The following is an 11,010-nucleotide window of genomic DNA, read 5'->3' as shown; positions in this document are numbered from 1 at the left end:
CCATCCATCCATCCATCCATCCATCCATCCATCCATCCATCCATCCATCCATCAGCTGTTTCTGTCTCCATGTTTTTTCTGGTCTGTTTGTATTAACCTGGTTCTGGTTCTGCAAACGGATCAGAACCGTCTCTCAGTGGGAGTTTGTTCTGCTTCTGTTTGTTCTGCTGGTAAAGATAATAAACCCAAACATGATCCAGAACCAGCACCGGGTCAGAACTCAGACCCGACCTGCAGAACCTGCAGAGCTGGTTCTGGAAGAACAGGAAACAGAACCAGCAGCACAGCAGAACCCGTCACACAGAACCCGGTTCCTGCAGAACATCCAGCAGGAACAGGAGGATCTGCACCGCTGTTGTCATGACAACGTCCCAGCATGCAGTCTGGTTCCTCAGTGGACTGAACGTCCAGATGGTCCAACTGCAGCGGATCAGAACCATCAGAACATCGGAACCGACCTAAAACATCTGGAGTTCTGGAGCTGACTGAGAACAGAATGAATGGACCGGATTAATAATCCAGATTATTCCAGATGTTCTGTTCTGGATCAGCTGCAGGTCCAACAGAACCATCCAGCTGCTGCTTGTTTCTAACTTCCATTAAAACCTCTGAAAGGTTCGGGTTTCGGTCCGGCAGACCCGGTCCAGTCTCTGCTCTCCTGCTGGGAAGGATTAGTCCCAGTTCATGGAGCGGATCTGGATAATTCCTGGAAAACCAGCGGGTTCGGTTCAGAACAAAGCCCAGAGTTCCGATGGTCTCCTGAAGGCCTCATCTGATCTCAGAACCCTCTGGGTCCGGTCGGGTTCGGGAGGTTCGGGACTTTTTACCTGTTTTCCGCTGTTTCTCTCCGGGTCCAACGCAGCAGCTTCACAGCTTCTCCCCGGCTCGGTTCGGTTCGGTTCGTGTTCCCTCACTGGGTCATGGTGGAGGAGTCGATCCGTCTCTTCAACTCCCGGCGACTTTCCGAGAAACTCCTGATTTGATCAGATTCGGCTTGTTTCGGAACAATCCGTTCGGATCCAGAAAAATCCGATCAGCTCCGAAGACAAAAAAAAGTTTTTGTGTTTTTACATCACATCCCGTTTCCGAACCGGAGGAGGAGGAGGAGGAGGAGGAGGAGGAGGAAGGCAACATAAGCCTCTGACTCTGTGACATCTGAGAAGTTCTGCAGAGGAGCCTAAGAAGGGAACTACGGAGGGAGAGAGGGACATTTCCACCCCTTCCTCCTGGTTCTGGTTCTGGTTCTGGGATTCAACCACACGGTGAAAAAGTTTTGGGTCCCCTCATACATTTCTTCTTTTTTCTCTTCTTTTCATTTTTCTTCTTTTCTTCTTCTTAAACAAAAATAAAATACATTTTTCAGATGATTTCTTGTTATTGGGAAATAAATCCGTCTAAGCCAGAGGTCTTCAACGTGAGGGTTGCGACCCCTAGGGGTGCCGCGGCGGTACTGCAGGGAGTCGTGAGATTTCTAATCAGCCCCGGGGCTTTTTTTTTATTTTTTATTTAAAGTTATGTCTCTAAATACACATTAATATAAAAACAGCATGAAACTAATTGATAAAAGGAGGCATGAATTAATGTATTTCAGAAATAATAAACAGATTCAGTGAACAAATATCAGTTCATTAAATTAAAAGTTGTGTATTTTAAGTTAAAATAACGCAGAATGTTCATGGCAATATTAATCCATCGCTGCTGTTTTCAAACTGAAGTTGAAAATTAAAACAGGAAATAAAGAAGTTGTCTGATGAATGATGGAGAAATTCTGCAGGTTCAAGTTTCATTGGATCCTTGTTCATTTGGAAACATAAAAACCGTATTAATGGCAAAAGTTTTTCAGAAAAATAAATTCAAATATTATAAACAGAATCATATTGACCTTTTAATCCCCAAAAGTCTAATGTAAATATTTAAGATGTTTTTTCAGAAACAGATCCTGACCTGCTGACCGAAGCAGCATTTCACTGAAGTAATTAGCTTTAATTAACTCTTCATTTAATTTGCCCTAATTGAGCAAATAAATAATATTCAGCAGCTCTTGGTTTCTTTGAGCCAAACAGCAGAGATTCAATTTTATGTGCTAAAATGCATCAAGTTATTTCCTGAACAACAAACAAAGATAAATTATTTCAGACTCAACTTTATAAAAATATTTGATTTGGTGAATTTAAATATAAATATTTGTTTTGACAAAGCAACACTGATGTCAGAGGAAGTTTTTGCAGCTGATGTTGAACTTTTTAAACATTTCTGACCTAATTTTAGCCTCTTATTGGTGGTTTAAATAAACTTCTGTTTGCCTGAACTGTTTTTTTATGTAAACAAAACTTTATTTTCTTTAATACTCATTAACAAAACCACTGGGAAACAGCAATAAATATTTTCTGTAAAGTTTCTGTGAAGTGTAGAAGTCTCATATTGTAAATTATATATAAACCCACAGGTCTGAGAAACATGACGATGGAGAGACGCCGCGGTGGGAATTTAAGTTTTTTTATTGATGCAGTTTAAGTTGAAGGTCAGTTTCACCTTCCAGTTTTATTTCTCTTATTTTCAGATTTTCCTCTTCAGTCTCTTCTGTTTTCTTTGGTTTTCAGGTCTCCTCTCACTTCTCCACCAGGGGGCAGTGTTGCATTATCTTTAAGCCTCCATTCTTCATCTCCCGGCCTGGTTTCCGTCTCTTCACGCATCACTTCCTCCCAACAGGTCCGTCAGCGGTGAGCGGGGTTGTCCTCAGACTGATGACGCAGGACGTCCCGCTGCTGTGGACACTCAAACAAAGACTGAAGTCAGAGGGAATGCACCACACACACACACACACACACACCCCCACACACACACACACACACTGAAGGGTCGCCTCCAGCATCAACAGCTACTCTAAACCTCCTGGACCTGAAGGAGACCAGAGACTTTGTGGTTTGTCTCTGAAGGTGAGGGCAGCAGGATACGTCAATACGTCCATGTTCCCACAGCAACATACGGAGACACAAACATGTCGAGTTTCTTTACATCACAATACAAAAGCTGCTGGAAAATTACTGGGAAGGAAAACATTTTCAGACGGATCTGTAGATCTTCTGCAGGGTTCTGTTCAAAGATCGTCCACTGGTCTGTAGATCGACTGCTCAATCACAAACTAAATCCTGAAACCTTTAGATGAGTCCCAATAGTCCATCACACTTGGAGAAAATGACTGAATAGTTCAGAGTCAAGCCAGATCCGGATCTGATGCAGCTGTTGAAGCAGAAACACATTTAAAGGTCCCAGGACATTCAGGCGGCTGGGACCTCACACCCTGGGGTAAGTGCTTTACCCCGGGGTAAGTACTTTACCCTGGGGCACATTGACAGACTGTCCAACAGGACTGAGCAGGATCTCAACCCACATCTTCTGTCCTGTGGCATAACGCCCCACTGAGCCACAGTCCCCAACGGGTTCCTGTTCAATACAGCAGAAAGTTAAAATCATGAATAAAATCATTTTATACGTTTTTACCTCTGGTGTTGAATCTGTTTATTATTTTAAAGTAAATTATTTAAAACTATTATAAAGCTCAGCTGAGTCTTTGCTTTATTTGGAAATTGTTTCTGTTCACACTTAGATAAATGCATTAAGGCTGTGGATGGTTACAAATCAGATAAAACCATTTTGGTGACAAACGGAGCCACAGGAACCTGGAGTCCAATAAATCCAGACTGATGCAGGTCGGCGTATGAAACGCTTTGGACTCCGAGGACGGAGGACGACTCCTGGGCCGCTAGTTATCAGGTTGTTTTGTATTAATGTCTGCATTAAGTTCATATAAAACTGTGACCCGGTTTCAAACTGTGGACTGGACCAGACAACCGGGGGAAAGGGGCGGGGCTTGATCAGGCGACCCGCCAACTGGAGCACATGAAATGGCTGAACTGGGAGCTGGACCAGTTCAGCTGAGGACGTCTGCTGATGCTGGAGCAGATCAGAAAGACATGAAGGTCATCAGATCATCAGTGAAACTGGATCTGATCTGCTGGGACGGAAACATGAATCCATGTGGCTGAGAGGCTCTGAGGATAAAAACAATAAAAATAAAGTCTGGTTGCATCAGTGAGGAAGCAGATCAAATCGCATGACCTTTGACCTCCAGAGGGAAGTAATAAAACAGGATCAGGGGATGAAAACAGAAAAAAAAAACATCTTAATCTGATCCAGACAACAAACTGAAAATGTTTCAAACAGATTATTGAAACATCGCATTAAAAATCTGACATGGAAAACATATCAGGCTTCACACCAACATCATGTTAGAGATCAGTGGAGTCCACCTTTAATGACAGGGTCTAAAATATATAATAAAAAAATAAATTAAATATATTGTGAAATTTTTAATGTGCTTTAATGTAACAACATTTTATTATTCAAATAAAGTTTGATTTTTTTTGTCAGAGATGATGAGTTCATCAACTTCTGGATCCAGTTTATAAAGCATCTGTGCCTTTAAAAGGAAAGAGTCGCTTTGCAACAAAGAAATATACTTTCTGTTTAATAGAGATAAAATTATGAACTATACTTAGATCATTTTAATAAAGTTATTAAAAAAGCTTCCCCCCCTAATAATAAAAATTCAAAATTCTCCATCTGCATCAAACTCCACTGAGGTTCTGGAGACCAACTTTTCATCACTGTGGACCACAAATGGCCCCCGGGCCGCACTTTGGACATCCCTGTTACAGATGATGGGAAATCTGCAGCTCACCAACAGCAGGAAGGATTAACCTGCTGCTGCAGCATCTTCCTGCTGCAGCATCTTTCTGCTGCAGCATCATCTTCCTGCTGCAGCAGCATCTTCCTCCCAGTCCAAGCAGAGCTCTCCTCTCGCCCTCTGCCCTCCATCGTCCTCCAGCTGTTTGCTGTTTCTTGCCCCAGCAGAGGAACAAAGTTGCTCCTCTGAAGTTTGTTGGACGTGTTGAACCTGAATCATGAAGGAAGCAGGTTGAGAAGCTTTCAGCGCTGAGGAGGGAAATGTTTGGATGATGGAAGAAGCTCAGACTGCAGCAGAATAAAGAATGAGAGGAGCTGAAAACGCTGCTGTTATCCAACAGGTGGCGCCGGTCCAAACGGCTGACACACTTCATGTCCTCTTTCTGTCTGACACACAAAGACACGATTCACACTGGAAACACAACAAGTGATATCCTAGAGAGGAAACGGTCACAAGCTCCAGTTTGATGCTGGAAATGAGACAGAGCTGCTGGCTGAACTGGGCCAGAAGCATCAGAACCAGCTGGCCTCCCACTGAGGCCCATTCAGCTGCATGACTTCAGTTCTTCCATTACATCTGAACAGAAACGGCTCTGCTCTCGCCTCATTGTCCTGTTGGGCCCCCGCTGGCCCCCGACCCGGGCCCCGGGTCAGGCTGCAGGCCCAAAACGAACAGCTTCAGAAAAATGTGTCACAATCAGTAGAAACTAATTTAACTGCAGAGACTCTATGACGTTATGAGCTTTAGTTCTAACTGTAAATGTTAAAAGTATCTTTAAGTTTCTGATTAATGTCATTTTAACAATCTGAAGGCGTTCATTAGCAACTGGACCAAATGGAGCATGAATATTAGAGATGATAAAAAAAAAACTAATAATGTTGCAGAAGTTTGAAACAGAAAAGCACCAAGCAGAGCAGCAGAACATCTAGAAACATGAATCTACAATCTAGAGCCAGGAGGCGACACTGATGGAAACAACAACCAGTCAGATGAAAAACATCTGTAGTTGTTTGAAACATCTGGAGGTCGGGCTTCCTTTATGAAAACTGGACCAGGATGGAAGAACCCGACCAGAACCCAGACGGTCCTGCCAGTACCCCGGCCTCCTTTCCTCAGGTTTACAGTGAAGGCTTTAGTGACGACCAGAGGCAGCGACTTCAGAACCTTCTATGGTTCTGTTCGCAGCGTAAACAGAACTGAGCTGGATTACTGTTCTGTTGGCAGCGGGTCGGATTCCTGGAGCGAGGAAGAGGAGGCGAACCTTCATCAGTCCAGTCCAAATGCAGCTCCTGCTGAGGAGTCGACTGAAGAAGTGCATGATGGGACGGAGCTGCAGACGTTCAGCGCTGAATGTCTGAGAGAAACTGGATCAGGATCAGGATTTCCTCCTGATCCTGATCTAAACTCTGATCCAGATCAGAGATGTTGGGTTTTCACTGCTCCATCAGTAAAAACTTTGAGGTCATGTGTTATCGTTTTAAAAGGAGGCAGAAAGGAATCTAAAAATGATCAGGACACCTCAAGGAGGTTTTATGATGAAATTTCTGTTGTTCTAATTTAATCCTGGCCTCCATCTGAGCTGCAAAAAGCCCAGATTTCCTCACCTTCAGTGTGAAGTTAACTCCTACAGTCATCTTCATGCAGCCTGGGGAGGTGGAGGAGGACTTCTCAGTAAGCTGGTGATGCATTCGGACGCAGCAGGAAAAGGAGGCGATCTGGACAAAGTCCAGCTGGCCGGCGGCTCAGACAGACGGCCAGAGGAATGAAGAAAGAAAAGAAAGGAGGAAACTCAGGAGTTTGCTCTGTTTTCTGCTGACTGGCAGCTGGAAATAAAACAGGTTTTATCAGAAACCTGTCAGGATGTGTGTGTGTGTGTGTGTGTGTGTGTGTGTAGACACAGACAGCCAATAGAGAAAGGAATTAAAAAAATTTAATTAAAAATCACAACAAGGTCATGATCAAAGTTATAAAGAAAACCAAAACACAGCAGGGATCGTTAGTAAAATGTCAGACGGTTCAGGGAACATTTCAGGTGAACAAACCTACATCTGTAACAGCTTTGGGATTTTCATGTTTTAATTTTAAATAATAATTTCATAGATTATAAGGCATTACATTTTTTTGCGCAATTAACTGTATTTTGTTTTTTTACATACAAAAAAACCCAAACTTTTTTTGTATGTAAAAAAAAATTGTTTTTTAGGAACCAGAACCTTTTTATTGTCACTCAAGCTACGTGCGCTAACATGCGCTAACATCAGCGATGGAAGCTGCTTCTCTCGACCCAATGGGGGATCATTTCTGCTTCTAATCGATCTGATTGGACGCTGGAAAACTACTGTTGTATTAAAATGAGTTAGCTTATCAGCAGAGCTATTCAAGCCTAAAATGGCATCTCAATGCTAACGTGTAGCAACAGTACAGATGCTAGTGCTAACAACCACAGTTCACACAAAAAATTAGATATATTTTCAATTAAAAATGTGATTAATTATGAAAGACCCCACAACTGACTTGTTTAAACATGTAATCGAGTCCAACATCTAGTTTTCATTCATTCGGGTTGGAAACATTTAACTTCAAGCTGATGTTTTTTTTCAGTCTGGTGAAAAGGGAAGTTAAGCTGTAAAGAGGATGAAAGCGACGGGAACATCTGGGTTAACAGGTTTTATAAGGAAGTTCAAAATGTTTTATTCCAAACTTAATAAAACTGACAAGAGCAACAAAGAAAACATCACATTTAAACCAAAACAGAGACAATTGAACAGGAACCTTAAATACTGAGTTAGAGATGAAAGCAGAACCAAATGGAATAATTGGTGATAAAATAAAACATGTTCACAAAATCACTGCATGTGGCCTTTCTGTGGTAAATCAAACAGAATACATTATTCCACTAGTTCATCTGAATTACTAAGGCATTTAAACATCTTTAGTAACCACAAACCAGTAACAGAGGTCATTTAAAGCCATTATTTCTGAGTGCGTGTTAAAGCTGACGGATCTGATGTGTGATTAATGAACAGGAAGTCACTCCTGGACGGTTCGGCTTACATCTCCTCGCCCACACAAACTGCGTTTCAGTCCACTAAGCCTCTTTAACGGGTCGAACCTGTGATGGACTGTAAACTGGGATAAAAACAGCAGCAGAGTCAGAGGAGGAGGAGCAGCAAGACGAAGAGCTGCAGGGAGACGTGTTTACTCAGAGCGCTCAGTGATTCACCGCAGAGCGGATAAACTGACCTCTGAACATAAACCAGGCCTCTGACTCCACAGCCTGGATTAAACAAGCCTTCCTCCATCAACGCTTCTTCTCTTTCTCCGTCTCTAAACCTGCAGCAGGCGGGAACTCCAGTTATGAAACTGTTTAGACAGATTCACCTGCTGGGGAAACACCAACCCAACCTGTCACACGTTTGATTCCCACTAAAACACTTCAAACTGAACAGGAAGGATGGGATTCAGATAAAAAGCTCCATTTATTTATGCACAAATCAACCTCATGACCTCTGACCTTTTGGTATTCCAGGCCTTTAGCTTGTGTTCAGATCCTTTTGGTATTCCAGTAGAGAAACTCACTTTAAATGACCTCGAGGAACCAGAGGTTGGAACAAAGCTAACTTTGTTTCCTAACTTATCCAAACAGCAACGTAGAGGAAACAACTTTTCAGGTTCAGATTTATTTCACTTTCTAAAAGTGTTACAGCAGGTAGAAAATAAGAAAAAGACATAAAAATCAACATGAACGTTACCTGGCAGCCTCAGATCATGAGGTTGTTTTGTCCTCTCAGTCTGTGATGCTGAGATACAGAAAAGATGAAACATCAGCATCTAACAGGAAGGTTTATATCCTTCTGTGTAATGAACATACTCCATACACAAAACTACAATACTTCATTTTAAATACTTCAGGTGTCACTCAGTAACTGCAATAGATCGATAAAAACTCTAGTCTTTAGATTGAGTTCATCACAAATGGTCATAATATATCTTTATTTTTATGAAATTTACTTTATGAAATGACTAAATCTATTCAAAGGCTTTTGATTCTCTAAACCATATTAGTTTTTAGTTAGTCTCTTAATTCAAATACATTTTCTCTTTTTCTTTTGTATTTCTATGAAAATAAAAATCTATTAATTTTTTAAACTACTTTAATAGCTTTTACAATTTTTATTCTGCACAAATAAAATGTATTTTAATATGAAAGCATTTTAGATTTTAACTATCCATTATTTTAACATGATAGTTTTTTATTCTCTCACTAAAAAGCTGCAACACTGAAAAGGTGTAATGCTCCTTTAATGCTGTGTGCGCCATCTCTTACTCACGGAACGAGATAACAATATGGTTTCTTGGTTTTTGCAATAACCCATAAAAATATCAAATTTAAATATAAAGAAACCAAAAAAGTCCTTTGTGTGAGAGAACCATTTCAAAAAGTTTAAAATACAACCAGTTCAAAGTGAATTCAGCAGCTCTTCAGCCGTTTACTAGCCAGCTGTTAGCATTAATTAGCCTCCAGAAATATGTCCCGTTTTCTACTCAGTGTTAATCATAAACTGCATAACGTGACTCACCAGTTCACTTCTGACTCAATAACTTTTTCAACTCTAAGAGGTAAATATTATATATGCATCAAAATACATTTTTACTGACCTGTGATGCAGAAAACTCGACACACACGGTGAGTTTCTGTTGGCATCTAACAGGAAGGTTTATTCTTCTTCTATGTGCCCAACCTTCTCTATGTGACAGACGCCCCCTAGTGGCTCTATGTGGAATCGTTAAGGATAAGGTTATTCAGGTCTGAATAACTGATTTCATCCCTTCTCAGTTTTAATGGATGTTTTAGTGAAAACATCTATGATCTGTAGATTATATATTATTAATAAAAAAACATTTTATTCCTTATCACAAGAAAATCTGATAATTATTTTCATCACTTGAGATAAATTTAAAGAAAAAAATCTGGACTGAGGTTCCTGTCTGTTGTTTTAAACTTTCTAACTTCCTGCCTGTAATTTTCCACAGAGCTGATTTGTGTCGCTGCAGGCTCAGCGGTGAAATCAGCTCCAGCTTCAAGTTTCATCCTGAGTTTTAAAAGCCCAGAGTGAAAAGTGAAGGCGTGAGTTTCTGTTGCGCCACACTTTGAACTGTTTCTCTGGTTGTGCCAACATTCCTGCCGTTCCTCTGCGGGTTTACGGCAGCTTGTCTCTGAGTTTAATGAGACTGGAGCCAATTTATCAGGACAGCTCCAACACAAAATGTTTCTGACACAGAAACTGATAGAAAAACCTCTGAAGCAGCATTCCTCTATAGAGAACAACAATGAACAACAGCTGATCGTAAAATTCACAGTTTTTATGTTAGAAACACGTCAGACGAAGAAAGAAATCATTCGTTAATAAAAGAAACGAGGAATAAATAGAATCAGATATCTATTATTGGATTATTTGCAGTCAGTGATGTAAAAGTCTCACCTTAGACATCAGAGTGAAGTTAAATTGGAAAACTTTGGGGTTTTTATGCTTCTGTTGAAGAAGATGAGTAAACGGATGCTGAAGCAATAAAAAGGGAAGGAAGTTAAAGACGGGCAGTTTGTCACTCATCTCCATTACCAACCATTTCATCACAGGAGGTTCGCCTTCATCTGATTAAAGTAAACTCTTCGTGTGTTCAGGGAGTGTTTCTGTGGGCCTAAATGACTCAGGGTCTGTTGGTGTGGCTGTTTGTAACGGTGTTTCTATCTGCTTTTACGGGCTAAACCTCACTTTAAACTGCTGCTGTTGTGTTTGTCGACATGGAAACTATCGAGGTCATAGTTCAAATGTAATCACACTCTGTTATCAGATCCGTCACCCTGGTTTATAAAGCTGATTTTCTTTCTAACATGGTCAGGGTTCGGGTTCGGGCCACTGACTGCAGTTAGTTTCTGTAGTTTGGGTCTAATCTGACTGATTTTATGTATTTTAATCCTTTATTTAACCAGGTAAAATAAATAAGTTAAGAAATTTGCCTGGCAAGTGGCAATGACCTTACGAGGAGAAGGAGAGGGGTGTAAAATAAAAATATTGAGTTACACAAATTAGACAATAAAATATAAAAATCAATAAACAAGAAGTTAGTTGTGGTTTAGTTTTGGTTAACTCATTTCTCTTTGTTTTAAACCACATTTATACTAACTTTGGACTGAACTAAGTAGTTTAGAACAGAACTAACTAAACCAAATAATTTAAATTATTCCAGTACTAAACCAAAAC

At 40.7% G+C, this 11,010-nt stretch overlaps 1 protein-coding gene and 1 long non-coding RNA gene across 5 annotated transcripts in view; both read right to left on the bottom strand.

Moving 5' to 3' along the window:
• ddr2l (discoidin domain receptor family, member 2, like) overlaps positions 1-1,244 on the bottom strand; it is a 25,623-nt gene extending 24,379 nt beyond the window's left edge. For 2 of the 4 annotated variants that reach the window (XM_016661275.1, XM_016661276.1), the window contains exon 1: positions 828-1,244. The gene's annotated coding sequence lies outside the window, so the exon portion shown is untranslated. The remainder of the gene's footprint in view (positions 1-827) is intronic. The other 2 variants (XM_016661273.1, XM_007573162.2) reach the window with 2 other exon arrangements.
• Positions 1,245-2,480: 1,236 nt separating this feature from the next.
• Positions 2,481-9,496, bottom strand: LOC107833068 (uncharacterized). The gene is made up of 3 exons (XR_001658777.1): positions 9,407-9,496; positions 8,500-8,547; positions 2,481-2,765 (listed from the first exon to the last, which is right to left on the bottom strand). It is a non-coding gene; the product is annotated as an uncharacterized LOC107833068 (long non-coding RNA).
• Positions 9,497-11,010: the final 1,514 nt, after the last annotated feature.

This window comes from Poecilia formosa, unplaced genomic scaffold (genome assembly GCF_000485575.1).
Source record: "Poecilia formosa unplaced genomic scaffold, Poecilia_formosa-5.1.2 Scaffold320, whole genome shotgun sequence".
In the NCBI taxonomy this organism is placed as follows: Eukaryota; Metazoa; Chordata; class Actinopteri; order Cyprinodontiformes; family Poeciliidae; genus Poecilia; species Poecilia formosa.
Note: the sequence above shows the minus strand (reverse complement) of the source record. Positions and strands in the feature narration are given on the sequence as shown.